The sequence below is a fragment of the Chlorocebus sabaeus genome, chromosome 5 (genome assembly GCF_047675955.1).
Source record: "Chlorocebus sabaeus isolate Y175 chromosome 5, mChlSab1.0.hap1, whole genome shotgun sequence".
In the NCBI taxonomy this organism is placed as follows: Eukaryota; Metazoa; Chordata; class Mammalia; order Primates; family Cercopithecidae; genus Chlorocebus; species Chlorocebus sabaeus.
In genome coordinates, this window is record NC_132908.1 from 26,874,765 (window position 1) to 26,892,262 (window position 17,498).

A 17,498-nucleotide genomic window follows, 5' to 3' on the forward strand; every position below is an offset into this window, starting at 1 on the left:
AACAAAGCAAGACTCCGTCTCAAAAAAAAAAAAAAGTAGCCTTGAATGCCGGGCACAGTGTCTCACACCTGTAATCCTAGCACTTTGGAAGCGGATCACCTGAGGTCTGGAGTTCGAGACCCGCCTGGCCAACATGGCAAAACCCTGTCTCTAGTAAAAAAAATACAAAAATTAGCCGGTTGTGGTGGCGGGCGTCTGTAGTCCCCGCTACTTGGGAGGCTGAGGCAGGAGAATTGCTTGAACACGAGAAGCGGAGGCTGCAGTGAGCTAAGATCGTGCCACTGTACTCCAGCCTGGGCGACAGAGTGAGACTTTGTCTCAAAAAATATATAAATAAATACTAAAAATAAAAAAGTAGTGACGGTGTTGTGCTATGTTGCCCAGGCTGGTCTCAAACTCCTGGCCTTAAGTGATCCTCCTTCCTCAGCCTCTCAAGTAGCTAGAACCACAGATGCGTGCCACTGTGCCTGGCTAATTTTGTTTTTTTTTTTTACATTTTTTGTAGAGGAGGTCTCACTATGTTGCCCAGGCCGTCTTGGACTCCTGGCCTCAAGCAATCCTCCATCCTTAGCCTCCCAAAGTGCTAGGATTACAGGTGTGAGCCACCGCGCCCCACCAAAGCTACTTGTTAATTGTGTGGAATTATCAATATTTTTTTCAATCTGCTCCCACTGCTCCATTTTTACTCCATTTTGACAGCCTTCACATCACTATCAAAGTGATTTCCTACCACCCACATCAAATCTTGCTTCTTTTCCACTTTAAAACTTCCAAAGGCTTCCCACTTACTCCAGGAGAAAGCCCAAATGCTTTAGCAGACTGTCAACACCATCCACTGTGTGCCCTGCCTACCTTCCTTTTATTCATTCACAACATATTCAGTGGGTAACAGGCACTGCTGTAGTATCTAGCAGAGAATAAGGCAAACTTCCTGCCCTCATGTTGCTGACATTTTACCAGAGGAGGGAGATCAGGTATTAAATATATGTAAACAAATTAAATTTTGTACCCCCTTGGTTCTTTTTTTCTGATTTATTTTTTATTTTTATTTTTCGAGATGGAGTTTCGCTCTTGTCTCCCAGGCTGGAGTGCAATGGCACGATCTTGGCTCACTACAACCTCTGCCTCCCAGGTTCAAGTGATTCTCCTGCCTCAGCCTCCTGAGTAGCTGAGCTTACAGGCGACTGCCACCACACACACCTAATTTTTGTATTTTTAGTAGAGACAGGGTTTCACCATGTTGGCCAGGCTAGTCTCGAACTCCTAACCTCAGGCAATCCCACCTGCCTTGGCCTCCCAAAGTGCTGGGATTACTGGCATGAGCCACCGTGCCCCGCCTTTTTTTCTGAATTTTTAGAGATGTGGTCTTGCTTTGTTGCTCAGGCTGGTCTTGAACTCCTGGGCTCAAGCGATCCTCTAGCCTCAGCCTCCCAGGTAGCTGAGATTACAGGCATGAGCCACCATGCCTGACTTCCCATTGGTTCTTTCAACAGGATTTGCTGAAGCTTCCTGAACCAGTGTATAGGGTCTCACATTTCCACAGCTTTGCAGATGCTGATCCCTCTGCTTGGGACACCCTCTGTCTTCCCCTCAAACCTCTTCCTCATCCCTCAAGCATGTGCTCAGTTTCGCCTCTGTGAGGTCTCCCTACCAACCTCAGGCAGAGGTGGCCGCTTTGGGCTGTGAATTCCCACAGCATCATACAGATACTGTTGTTCTAGCACTTCTCACAAGATACTTGAATTCCTCACTTCCGTGTCTGGCTCCACAATTAGACTGCAAGTGTCTGGGGCCTGGTCTGAGTCATCTCCTTATCCTGAGCTCTAGTGCTTGGCCTAGCCCTGGGAGCCTTGGTGAATATTCACTGCTTCTTTTTCTTTCTTTCTTTCTTTTTTCTTTTCTTTTTTTTTTTTTGAGACGAAGCTTTGCTCTTGTCGCCCAGGCTGGAGTGCAATGGTGCGATCTCGGCTCACTGCAACCTCCGCCTCCCGGATTCAAGAAATTCCTCTGCTTGCCTCAGCCTCTGGAGTAGCTGGGATTACAGGCATGTGCCACCATGCCCAGCTAATTTTGTATTTTTAGTAGAGACGGGGTTTCTCCATGTTGGTCAGGCTGCTCGAACTCCCGACCTTAGGTGATCTGCCCGCCTTGGCCTCCCAAAGTGCTGGGATTACAGGCATGAGCCACTGCGCCCAGCCTATTTTTTTCTTTTAAAAAAGTAGACATGGGGTCTCGCTATGTTGACTAGGCTGGTCTCCCAACTCCTGCCTCAAATGATCCTCCCACCTTGGCCTCCCGAGTTGCTGGTATTACAGGCCAGAGCCACTGCACTCAGCCGATACTCACTGATTCTCTGAATGAATTGAAACCAAACACTATCCACGAATGAAGCATTGATTTCCACATGTCCTAATTCCCTTGGCTTTCAAGGCACTCAGCCCTCCCCGTTTCATTCCTAACCTTTTTAGATCACACACACACAGTTGCACACACCCACACATGCACACTCACACAAGCACCCCTCTCCATGGAGGCCTTCGACTTCCTACACGATGGCTGAATCCTGGCATTTTCCCCTAAAAACAATGCCACCATATACCTATTTTTGTCCACATTCTCCACTCCAACATACCTCACCACAGCTGCTGCCCCCGGGGTTTCCTACACCATGAGGCAGCCACGGAAATCGCCAGGGGCTGTGTCCCTGGATCCGAAATCTTCCCTCCCACTGTCAACCATACTGAGATGGTCTCAGCCACCCTCTTGGCTACCCCTGGCGTTTCAGAGGGCGTTTCAAGCCCAGAAAACAGAAATCTAGCTATCTTTAATGTCACCATTATTGATCCTAAAGAAGATTGCCTTCTTAGGCTGTCTTCTGTTTTTTGGTTTTTTTTTTTTTTTTTTTTTTTTTAGACAGAGTCTCACTCGGTAGCCCAGGCTGGAATGCAATGGCACAATCATGGCTCACCACAACAGCTTTGACTTCCTGGCTCAAGGGATCCTTCCACCTCAGTCTCCCAAATAGCTGAGACTACAGGTGCATGCTACCACACCCAGCTAATTTTTAAATTTTTTGTAGAGACGAGGTCTCACTATATTGCTCAGGCTGTTCTTGAACTCTTGGGCTCAGGCAATCCTCCTGCCTTAGCCTCCCGAAGTGCTGGGATTACAAGTGTGAACCACTGTTCACGCTTGTAACAGGCCTTGGGCTGTCACAGGCCTTGGGCTGTCTTATTGGAATCCTGAGGACCAAGATGAGGCCAGTTCCCACCTCAGCCCTAGAAAAGGCCTCCAGGAACACATATTCTGCATATTCTGCCAACAGAGAGACATCAGCCTTGGCAAGGCCCCTGGACACGTCCGTGGCCTGCAGTGCCCAGACCCACTGGTGCTGGTGTTTTGTTCCTACCATGGGCTCATACATTATGCAGGAGTATGGGCAGTGCCCCAGGCCTGTGTTGCCAGGCAAGCCAAGACAAGGGATGATGTATACACCCCACTTTGCCAAGGCCCCATTTCTTTCTTTTTTTTCTTTGAGATGGAGTCTTGCTCTGTTGCCCACACTAGAGTGCAGTGGTGCGATCTCAGCTCACTGCAACCTCCGCCTGCCGAGTTAAGTAATTCTCCTATATCAGCCTCCCGAGTAGCTGTGATTACAGACACACGCCACCATCCCCAGCTAATTTTTGTATTTTTAGTAGAGACAGGGTTTCACCATGTTGGCCAGGCTAGTCTCAAACTCCTAACCTCGTGATTTTTCCGCGTCAGCCTCCCAAAGTGCTGGGATTACAGGTGTGAGCCACGGTGCCTGGCTGTGCCAAGGCCCCACTTCTATCCACATCACACCATTTGCTGGGGGCAGAGAGAAACTGACTTCACAATAGCCAGGTAACCACAAGGTCTCCTCTCCCTGAAGTTGGAAGCTGGAGAGGTCAGATAGTATCACATGTAGTTCCGCACTTCCCCTGGGAAAAGGCAGACAGGACTGTATACTTCCAATCATGGTGGGGTGGGTGGGAGATCAGAGATGCAGAGAATCCCAGAAGATGAAAGAAGCTTCAGCAGGCTTGGGCATGGGAAGGGACCTGGCAGTTCTGATTCTGATCTAATAATTTCAGCTGCCTCCAATGGACATCCAATGATATCATCTCCCAGAGATTAAGAAGAGGTTCAGCAGCCTCCTTAGTATGAAAATGAAAGGTTTGTGTTTAGGTAATTACCCTGGGGGAATGAAGCTGTGCCGAGCTAGAGCTGGTGTCAATAGACTTTATCTTACTTAATCCTTACAGGAGGCATGAGTGGCAGAAACAATTACTTCCATTTTATAGGTTGGAAATAATAATGGCCCAGTTGGAAACAAAATGAAACAAACCTTTAGGCCGGGTGTGGTGGCTCATGCCTATAATCCCAGCACTTTGGGAGGCCAAGGCAGGTGGATCACCTGAGGTCAGGAGTTTGAGATCAGCTTGGCCAGCATAGCAAAACCCCATCTCTACTAAAAATACAAAAATTAGCTGGGCGTGGTGGTGGGTGCCTATAATCCCAGCTACTTGGGAGGCTGAGACAGGAGAATTGCTGGAACCCACAAAGCGAAGGTTGCAGTGAGCCGAGATCGCACCACTGCACTCCAGCCTGGGTGACAGAGAGACTCTGCCTCAAAAAAAAAAAAAAAAACAAAACAAAGGCGGGGCGCAGTGGCTCACGCCTGTAATCCTAACACTGGGAGGCCGAGGCCGGTGGATCACGAGGCGAGGAGATCGAGACGATCCTGGCGAACATGGTGAAACCCCGTCTCTACTAAAAATAGAAAAAAAACAAAAACCAAAAACAAACAAACAAAAAATAGCTGGGCGTGGTGGTGCGTGCCTATAATCTCAGCTACTCGGGAGGCTGAGGCAGGAGAATCTCTCAAACCCGGGAGGTAGAGGGCAGAGGGTGCAGTGAAACTGAGATCGAGTCACTGAACTCCAGCCTGGGCGAGAAAAAAAAAAAAGCCTTTAGAACCAGGAAAGATCTGGATTTGAATTCTAGTTCTGCCACAGTGTATCTGTGCAACCCTGGCCAAGTCAACTGACCTCACTGAGCCTCAGTTGTCCTCATGTGGAAAGTGGTGATGACCCTCAGGGACTGGCAGGGCTTCCTGTGATTATTTGAGAAAATGTATGCAAAGTACATGGCATAGAACGAAGGCTCATTAAAATATATAGCCAGGTGCAGTGGTTCATGCCTGCCATCCCCCAGCACTTTGGGAAGCTGACGTGGAAGGATCGGTTGAGCCCAGGAGTTCAACACCAGCCTCAGAAACATAGTGAACCCCATCTTTACAAAAAAATAAGAAAAATTAGCCAGGCATGTTGTCTAATTTTTGTGTGCATTTATGGCCCAACTACTTGGGAAGCTGAGGTGGGAGAATCTCTTGAGCCCAGGAGGTTTTTTTGTTTGTTTGGTGGTGGTGGTGGTGGTGGTTTTTTTTTCTTTTCTTTTGGAGACACAGTTTCACTCTTGTTGCCTGGGCTGGAGTCCAGTCGTGCGATCTCACCTCACTGCAACCTCTGCCTCCTGGGTTCAAGCGATTCTCCTGCCTCTGTCTCCTGAGTAGCTGGGATTACAGGCACCTGCCACCACGCCTGGCTAATTTTTGTATATTTAGTAGAGACGGGGTTTCACCATGTTGACCAGGCTGGTCTTGAATTTCTGACCTCAGGTAATCCACCCATCTTGGCCTCCCAAAGGTCTGGGATTACAGGCGTAAGCCACCGTGCCAGGCCCGAGCCCAAGAGTTTGAGACTACAGTGAGCTATGATTGCACCACTCCACTCCAGCCTGGGCAACAGAGTGAGACACTGTCTCAAAAAAAAAAAAAAAAAAAAAAAACCCCAAACAAACAAACAAACAAACAAAAAATTATAGGCCATGCATGGTGGCTCACACCTGTAATCCCTGCATTTTGGGAGGCCGAGGCGGGTGGATCACCTGAGGTCAGTAGTTTGAGACCAGCCTGGCCAACATGGTGAAACCCAGTCTCTACAAAAAATACAAAATTAGGCTGGGTGTGGTGGCTCTCACCAGTAATCCCAGCACTTTGGGAGGCCAAGGCAGGTGGATCACTTGAGGTCAGGAGTTTGTGACCAGCCTGGCCAACATGGTAAAACCCTGTCTCTAGTAAAAATACACAAATTAGCCAAGCGTGGTGGCACGTATCTGCAATCCCAGATACTCAGGAAGCTGAGGCAGGAGAATTGCTTGAACCTGGGAGGCAGAGGTTTCAGTGAGCTGAGATTTTACCACTGGACTCCAGCCTGGGTGACAGAGCAAGACTCTGTCTCAAAAACAAACAAACAAACAAAAAACCAAAACCAAAAAGCAAAAATTAGCCAGGCATGGTGGCACATGCCTGTAGCCCCAGCTACTCAGGAGGCTGAGGTGGGAAGATTACTTGACCCCTGGGGGCGGAGGTTGCAATGAGCCGAGATTGTGACTGATTGATTGATAGATCGATCGATCGATAGATAGATAGACAGACAGATGGATAGATAGACAGATGGATAGACAGACAGAAGGATAGACAGATAGATAAATGATACAACAGGCCAGGTTTGGTGCTCACGCCTGCAATCCCAGCTACTTAGGAGGCTGAAGAGGGAGGATCAGTTGAACCCAGGAGTTCAGCGCTACAGGAAGCCATGGTCATGACACTGCACTCCAGCCTGGATGACAGAGAGAGATCTCATCTCTAAATACATACATTTTTAATGACTATTAATGAATATCACAATACATATGTGTATAGCAACTGTGCTTTACACAGATCTCATTTTGATTAATGAGAGGTGCTGCTGTTTCATAGATGAGGAGCCCAAGGCTCAGAGGGGTTGAATCCCTTGCACAAGAACGCCAGGGTAGTGACTGGCAGAAGCAGGACTTAGGCCTGGCAATGGGACTTGGTGTGTGCTCAGTGGAAGCTCAGAGAGGTTGTGAAATTTGGCCAATGTCTCAACAGCCAGTCGATGTGAGAAGAAAGGGATTGGACCCTTAGCTGTCTGGCTGCAACTCACCTGCTGTGCCCTCAGCTTTTTCTGGTGTGCAGATAGAGGGTGGGACTGGCATTGCCTGGGACAGTCCCTAACCTGGGAAAGGTAAGTAAAAGTACTAAATAATAAATGGTCTGGCACCCCGGCCAGGACTCACCCCAGAGCCCAGGCGGGGGGAATCGGACCCTTCCCTGGGTATCACGTGGGAAACAGGCCACTTCTGGCCGCTTATTGTTTACTTATTCACAGCCTTCGATGATATCACACCTGCACACCTCCGCAAGGAACCCGGTGGAGAGGATGAGTGAAATAGCCTGTGGGCAGCAGAGCCTGGAAGAACAGAGAAAGGTAAACTCAAGGTCAAGGGTAAATTGGGTGGTGGGTCTCTGAGGACTGCGTGGGGGTGAGACTCGCCTGGGGAGACAGGCTAGGGGAAGGAAAGACGGTGGCTAAAGTCACAGAGGCCTGGATGGGCCCTCCTATACCCCTGCCCTGCACTGCTGCTCCATGCGTGGACTGCCTAATGCTTTCTGTTTTGTTTGTTTTTGTTTTGTTTTTGAGACAGGGTCTCCCTTTGTCACCCAGGCTGGAGTGCAATGGCGCGATCATGGCTCACTGTGGCCTCCACCTCCCTAGCTGAAGCGATCCTCTCACCTCAGCCTCCTAAGTAGCTAGGACTACAGGCACATGGCACCACACCCAGCTAATTTTTTTGACTTTTTGTAGAGAGGAGGTCTCACTGTGTTGCCCAGGCTGGACCAGTGCTTTCTGGCTGCACACCCAGGCCAGGACAGGCTGGTGTGTCTCCCTTCCTGGGCTGGGATGTCCTGAACACCCATTGACCACCCAACAAGGGTTCAGAGGGTGGGGTGCATCCCATCTTGGGTTTATTTTAGGTGGCATGGCAGCAAGAAAACACACACACAAACACACATACCACACGCAAACACACACACCACACACACGCGCCACACACACACCAACACACACACACCATGCACACACCACACAAACACATACACCACACACACAAATACACACCTCACACAAACACACACACCACACACACCCACACACACACCATACATATACCACACAAACCCACCACACACACCAACACTCACACACCATACACACACCACACAAACACACCATACACACACCACATAAACACACACACCACACACACACCACACACACCAACAAACACATCATACACATACTACACAAACACACACACGATACACAAATACACACACACCACACATGCACCACACAAACACATACCCCACACACACACCACACACCAACACACACCACACACACCAACACTCACACACCACACACACCACACACACACCACACACAAATACACACACCTCACACAAACACACACCACACACACCAACACTCACACACCACACACACAAATACACACACAGCTCACACACACACCAACACTCACACACCACACACACAAATACACACACAGCTCACACACACACCAACACTCACACACCATACACACACCACACAAACACACCACACACAAATACACACCATACGCATACCACACAAACACACACCACACACACCAACACACACACAATACACACACCACACAAACACACACACCATACACACAAATACACACACAGCTCACACACACACACCAACACTCACACACCATACACACACCACACAAACACACCACACACAAATACACACATACCACACACACAAACACCACACATACACCCCATACACCCACCCCTACAAACCCCACCACACACACGCCACACACACCACACACCACACACACCACACAAACACACCACACACCACACACACTGCACAAACACACCATACACCACACACAAACCACACACCACACACAAACACCACACACACACCCCATACACCCACCCCCACACACCCCACCACACACACACCCCACACACCACACACACACTACGCACACACACATCACACACACACCACACACACCACACACAAACGCCACACATACACCCCATACACCCACCCCCACACACTTCACACACACGCCACACACACCACACACCACACACACCACACAAACACACCACACACCACACACACCACACAAATACACCATACACCACACATAAACCACTCACCACACACAAACACCACACACACACCCCATACACCCACCCCCACACACCCCACCACACACACCCCCCACACACCACACACACACTATGCACACACACATCACACACACACCACACACACCACACACAAACACCACACATACACCCCATACACCCACCCCCACACACTCCACACACACGCCACACACACCACACACCACACACACCACACACACCACACACACACACCATACACCACACACAAACCACACACCACACACAAACACCACACACCCCATACACCTACCCCCACACACTCCACACACACGCCACACACACCACACACACCACACAAACACACCACACACCACACACACCACACAAACACACCATACACCACACACAAACCACACACCACACACAAACACCACACACACACCCCATACACCCACCCCCACACACCCCACCACACACACACCCCACACACCACACACACACTACACACACACACATCACACACACACCACACACACCACACACAAACACCACACACAAACACCACACATACACCCCATACACCCACCCCACACACCCCACCACACACACCCCCACACACCACACAGACACCACACACACACTATGCACACACACATCACACACACACCACACACACCACACACAAACACCACACATACACCCCATACACCCACCCCCACACACTCCACCACGCACATGCCACACACACACCACACACACCACACACACCACACAAACATACCACACACCACACACACACCACACAAACATACCACACACACCCCCCATACACCCATGCCCACACACCCCACCACACACACACCACACACACACAAACACACCACACACACCCCTATACACCCACCCCCACACACACCACACACACCACACACCACACACACACAAATACACCACACACACACCCCATACACCCACCCCCCCCACACACCACACACACCACACAAACACACCACACACACACCCCATACACCCACCCCCACACACCCCACCACACACACACCACACACACCACACACACACACCACGCACACACACACCCCACACACCCCACCACACACACACCACACACATCACACACACCCCACCCCCCACGCACACACCACACACAGCACACACACACCACACACACCACACACACACCACAAACACCACACACACACCACACACACACACCCCACACACCCCACCACACACACACCACATACACCCACACACCACACACACAAACACACACGCACCACACACTACACACACCCACACACCACACACAAACACACACGCACCACACACACACCACACACACCACACACATCACACAAACACACCACACACCACACACACCACACACAAACCACACACCACACACAAACCACACACCACACACACACAAACACGACACACACACCCCATACACCCACCCCCACACACCCCACACCACACACACCACACACACCACGCACACACCCCACACACCACACACACACCCCACACACCACACACACACCACACACACACCACACACACAACGCACACACACCACACAAACACAACACACACCACACACAAACCACACACCACACATACACAAACACGACACACACACCCCATACACCCACCCCCACACACCCCACCACACACACACCCCACACACCACACAAACCCACACACCACACACAAACACACACGCACCACACACACCACACACACCAACACACACACCACACACCACACACACCACACACACACAAACACCACACACACACCCCATACACCCACCCCCATACACCCCATTACACACCACACACACCACACACACCACACAAACACACCACACACACAAACACACGCACCACACACACACCACACACACCAACAAACACACCACACACACAAATACACACACACCTCACACAAACACACATACCACACACACACCTCACACACACACAACACACACAAAAAACACGCACACCACACACACCAACACTCACACACCATACAATACCAAACACACACACCACACACAAATACACACACACCACACATGCACCACACATCACACACACCACACACACCACACACACCAACACTCACACACCACACACACCACACAAACAACACACAAATACATACACACACCTCACACAAACACACCACATACATCAACAGTCACACACCATACACACACCACACAAACACACACACCACACACACAAATACACACACACCATACACATACCCTACACACACACACCACACACACACACCCCACACATGCACCACACACACACACCACACACACATACCACACACACCACACACACCACACATACACCACACACACACCACGCACACACACCACACACACCACACACCACCCACACATCACACGCCACACGCACCACACACACCATGCACACCACACAAACACACCACACACACACACCACACGCACCACACACACACCATACACCCACCCCCACACACCCCACCACACATACCACACACCACACAAACACCACACAAACACCACACACACACCCCATACACACACCCCCACACACCCCACCACACACACCACACACCACACAAACACACCACACACACACCCCCATACACCCACCCACACACACCCCACCACACACACACCCCATACACCCACCCCCACACACCCCACCACACACACCACACACCACACAAACACACCACACACACACCCCCATACACCCACCCACACACACCCCACCACACACACCACACACCACACACACCCCATACACCCACCCACACACACCTCACCACACACACACCACACACACACACACCCCATACACCCACCCACACACACCCCACCACACACACCACACACCACACACACCCCCATACACCCACCCACACACACCACACACACACACCCCCCCATACACCCACCCACACACCCCACCACACACACACCACACACAGCACACACACATCACACAAACACACCACACACACACCACACACACACCACACACACACCACACACACACCACACAAACACACCACACACAGCACAACACACACACCCCATACACCCACCCACACACACCCCACCACACACACACCACACACAGCACACACACATCACACAAACACACCACACACACACCACACACACACCACACACACACCACACAAACACACCACACACACACCACACACACACCACACACACACCACACACAGCACACACACATCACACACAGCGCACACACACATCACACAAACACACCACACACACACCACACAAACACACCACACACAGCACAACACACACACCCCATACAACCACCCCCACACACCCCACCACACACACACCCTGAACAAGCTACTCTCTTTCTCTTTCCAATTCTCTTTCAGCACTTCTGATTACCGCAGGAGAAAGTCTCAATTTGCTGCCAGAAACGCTTTAACACCTATCTATGCTTATCTTTTTGTTCTTTCTTCTTTTTTTTTTTGAGATGGAGTCTTGCTTTGTCGCCCAGGCTGGAGTACAATGGTGCAGTCTCGGCTTACTGCAATCTCCACCTCCTGGGTTGAACTGATTCTTCTGACTCGACCTCCTGAGTAGCTGGAACTACAGGTACACGCCACCATGCCTGGTTAATTTTTATATTTTTAGTGGAGATGGGGTTTCACCATATTGGCCAGGCTGGTCTCGAACCCTCGACCTTAGTTTATCTGCTCCTCCTCAGCCTCCCAGAGTGCTGGGATTACAGACATGAGCCACTGTGCCGGACCTGATCTTTCTTTCTTTTTTTTTTTTTTTTTTTTGAGATGGAGTCTCGCTCTGTCGCCCGGGCGGGAGTGCAGTGGCGGGATCTCGGCTCACTGCAAGCTCCGCCTCCCGGGTTCACGCCATTCTCCTGCCTCAGCCTCCCGTGTAGCTGGGACTACAGGCGCCCGCCACTTCGCCCGGCTATTTTTTTGTATTTTTTAGTAGAGACGGGGTTTCACCGTGTTAGCCAGGATGGTCTTGATCTCCTGACCTCGTGATCCGCCCGTCTGGGCCTCCCAAAGTGCTGGGATTACAGGCTTGAGCCACCGCGCCCGGCCATCTTTCTTTTTTTAACAAGGAGAGAGCCAGCCTTCAGTTCAGAATGAGCAGCTGCCGATAGTATCTAGCTAGAATGTTATAAAATGTGTTTTCATTTTTGTATTTTTTGTTACCTTCTGTTTATCACAGGTGGTACTGGTTTTCTATTTTCCAGAGTGATAAAAAGTTTCCTTTTGAAGTACATGGTAGCTGCAGTGGCTGTCTCCTGTAATCCCAGCACTTTGGGAGGCCAAGGCACGCAGATCACCTGAGGTCAGGAGCTTGAGACGAGCCTGGGCAACATGATGAAACCCTGTCTTTACTAAAAAAAATACAAACAATTAGCCAAGTGTGTGGTGGCAGGCACCTGTAATCCCAGCTACTCGGAAGGCTGAGGCAGGAGAATCGCTTGAACCCAGGAGGCGGAGGTTGCAGTGAGCCGAGATCGCACCATTGCCCTCCAGCCTGGGCAACAAGAGCGAAACTTCGTCTCAAATGAAAGAAAATAAAGTACATAGTTAGTTTAGCACAGTGGCTCATGCCTGTAATCCCAGCACTCTGGGAGGCGAGGCAGGCAGATCACTTGAGGTCAGGAGTTCGAGACCACCCTGGCCAACATGGTGAAACCCCGTCTCCACTAAAAATACAAAAATTAGCCAGGTGTGGTGGCACACACCTGTAATCCCAGCTACTCGGGAGGCTGAGGCAGGAGAATTGCTTGAACCTGGGAGGCGGAGGCTGCAGTGAGCTGAGATTGCACCACTGCACTTTAGCCTGGCAGACAGAGTTAAAAAAAAAAAAAAAAAAGAAAAAAAAAAGGACATGGTTAGGTCATGCTAACCATGGTGGCTCACGCCTGTAATCCCAGCACTTTTGGAGGCCAAGGTGGGAGGATCAGGCGTATTGCTGGATGGAGCTCAGGAGTTTGAGACAAGCATGAGCAACATGGCAAAACCCTGTCTCCACCAAAAATACAAAAAATTAGCCGTGCATGATGGTGGCATGCCTGTGGTCCGAGCTACTCGGGAGGCTGAGGCAGGAGGATCGTTTGAGCCTGGCAAACAGAGGTTGCAGGGAGCTGAGATGGCACCACTGCTTTCCAGCCTGGACAACGGAGTGACAACCCCATCTCAAAAAATAATACATGATGGAAAAAAAAAAAAAAAAAAACCCCACAGTCGGTGCTCTGAAAATCACATGACTTGGTTCAAATCCCCACTTGTGCCACTTTCTACCTGCATGACCTTGAGCAAGTCACACAACCTCTCTGTGCCTCAATTTCCTCCTCTGAACAGTGAGAGTGTGTCTCACCGGACACAGTGACTTGTGCCTATAATCCCAGCACTTTGGGAGGCCAACGTAGGAGAATGCTTGAGGCCAGGAGTTTGAGACCAACCTAGGCAACAAATCAAGACCCCCATCTGTAGAAAAAATTTTAAAAATAAGCTGGCAGTGATGAGTCTGAGAGCCTGTAGTCCCAGCCACTTGGGAGGCTGAGGCAGGAGGATCCCCTGAGCACAGGAGTTTGAGTTACAGTGAGCTAATGATGCCAGTGTACTCCATCAAGGGAGACAAAATGAGAGACCCATCTCAAAAATCAAAACAAAAACCCCAGTATGTCTGTCTTAAGATTATTGTGGAGATTGTATTAGTTAATATACGTAAAGGGCTTAGATTGCTGCCGGATATCTAGTAAATGCTCTATAAATGTTTGCTTTTTTTTTTTTTTTTTTTTTCTTTTGGAGACAGAGTTTTACTCTGTCACCAGGCTGGAGTGCAGTGGCCTGATCTCGGCTCACTGCAACTTCCGCCTTTCAGTTTCAAAGAATTCTCCTGCCTCAGCCTCCCAAGTAGCTGGGATTACAGGCGCATGCCACCGTGCCCGGCTAATTTTTTTTTGTGTGTGTGTGTCACCCGGGCTGGAGTGAGTGGCCAGATCTCAGCTCATTGCAAGCTCTGCCTCCGGGTTTATACCATTCTCCTGCCTTAGCCTCCCGAGTAGCTGGGACTACAGGCACCCACCACGTCGCCCAGCTAGGTTTTTTTTTTTTTTTTTTTTTTTTTTCTTTTTTCTATTTTTTAGTAGAGAAAGGATTTCACCATGTTGGTCAGGCTGGTCTCAAACTCCTGACCTCATGATCCACCCACCTCAGCCTCCCAAAGTGTTGAGATTACAGACATGAGCCACTGTGCCTGGCCTAATGTTTGCTCTTATTAGGTCAAATAGAGATAAACAACAACAATAACAAAAAACACCCATAACTGACCATAACTGAGGGTTTTCTTTACATGGGGAAACAAAGGTTTGGAGAAGCTAGAGGCTGAGTTAGGATCTTGGTAAGTTTCTGGATTCCCAGTCTAATTGCCAGCCATTTCAATCTTCAGTAATTAATATAATCTCTCAACTTCCACTTAATCACCTGCAAAATGGGACTAATCCTATCTCATTGGATGTTGGGATTGGTGTGTATAAAGGCGGGTCAGAGGCTGGGCACAGTGGTTCATGCCTGTAATTCCAACACTTTGGGAGGCTAAAGCAGGTGAATCGCTTGAGGTCAGGAGTTTGAGACCAGCCTAGCCAACATGGTGAAACCCCGTCTGTACTAAAAATACAAAAATTAGCTGGGTGTGGTGACGGGTACCTATAATCCCAGCTACTTGGGAGGCTGAGGCAGGAGAATCGCTTGAACCTGGGGGGCGGAGATTGCAGTGAGCCAAGATCGTGCCACTGCCCACCAGCCTGTGCAAAAGAGTAAAGCGCCATCTGAAAAAAAAAAAAAAAAAAATAAGTAAATAAGTGAATAAATACATAAATAAAGGTGGCTCAGAAAATGAGCATTAGCACAATGATGCCTTCTCAACTGGGATAATATCGCCCCCAAGGGGACAAAAAAAGCTTACTCTTTTTAATATGGAAAAGATATGCGTGAATAGACATACAGCATATGTGTGTTATTAAACTTTCATGATAGGCAGCGATTAGAAAAAAAAGTCTGAAAAGGGCTCCTCAGGGGAACAATAATGAAAGAAAAGTTGGGAAACGCTGCTCTCCAAACCAAGGTTTCTCTCGCTTCGCTTGTTTAGCCACTAGTGGGCAGTGAAATTGGCTTAATGGGTCATGATCAGTAGTTCCTGGAAAAATGATCTAGAAAATTCCACAGGGCACTGCATATAATGAGTCAGAATGTGTTGTGCAAAGGTTTTCCATTCAACACGTGGGTGGGTGAACTGCAGTCACAAAATAAAAGATATCTCGGCTAGGTGCAGTGGCTCACCTCTGTAATCCCAACACTTTGGGAGGCTAAGGCGAGCGGCTCACTTGAGGTCAGGAGTTCAGACCAGCCTGGCCAATATGGTGTGTCTACTAAGAATACAGAAATTAGCCGGGCATGGTGGCGTGTGCCTGTAATCCCAGCTACTCGGGAGGCTGAGGTAGGATAATCACTTACCCGGGAGGCAGAGGTTGCAGTGAGCTGAGATCGTGCCACTGCACTCCAGCCTGGCAACAGATAGAGATGCTGTCTCAAAAATAAACAAATAAATACATAAATACATAAAGAAACAAAATAAAAGATATCTCTTGTGGGTCACTATTTTTAAAAAATTTAAAGCCATTGCTCAAAACCACAATTTTCTCCTCTCATATTTTCTCTCTCAGACAAGCCTGTGCAGCCTTGGACTGTTTTGCCCTAAACAAGAAGAAATCTACAAGGAAAGGAAGAAATGTAGGAGAGAGTCCAGATTCCAGTGAGACTCGGGCCTGACTCTAACCAGCTCATGGCCTGGAAACTTTCCTCCCTTCCACATTTTCTTGTCCAGGGTAAGCACAGGTGCAGAGGAAAATGACCATCCCTGGTCACACACAGTGGCTCACGCTTGTAATCTCAGCACTTTGGGAGACTGAAGCAGGAGGATCGCTTGAGCCCAGGAGTTGAAGACCAGCCTAGGCAACATAGCAAGACCCCATCTCTAGAAAAAAAAAAAAAAAAAACTCCCCAAATTAGCCAGGTGTGGTGGCGCACGCCTGTTATCCCAGCTACTCAGGAGGCTGAGGTGGAAGGATCACTTGAGCCCAGGAGGTGGAGGCTGCAGTGAGCTGTGATTGTGTCACTGTACTCCAGTCTGGGCAACAGAGTGAGACCTTGTCTCAAATAAAAAAAATAAAAATAAATAAATAAATAAAAAGGAAAAGAAAAT

The 17,498-nt window shown here is 49.4% G+C and overlaps 1 long non-coding RNA gene across 1 annotated transcript; it reads left to right on the forward strand.

Annotated features, from left to right (window-relative positions):
* The first annotated feature begins 7,009 nt into the window (after positions 1-7,009).
* Positions 7,010-17,498, forward strand: LOC103230570 (uncharacterized). Its single transcript, XR_496594.3, has 3 exons — positions 7,010-7,136; positions 7,281-7,379; positions 16,960-17,498. It is a non-coding gene; the product is annotated as an uncharacterized lncRNA (long non-coding RNA).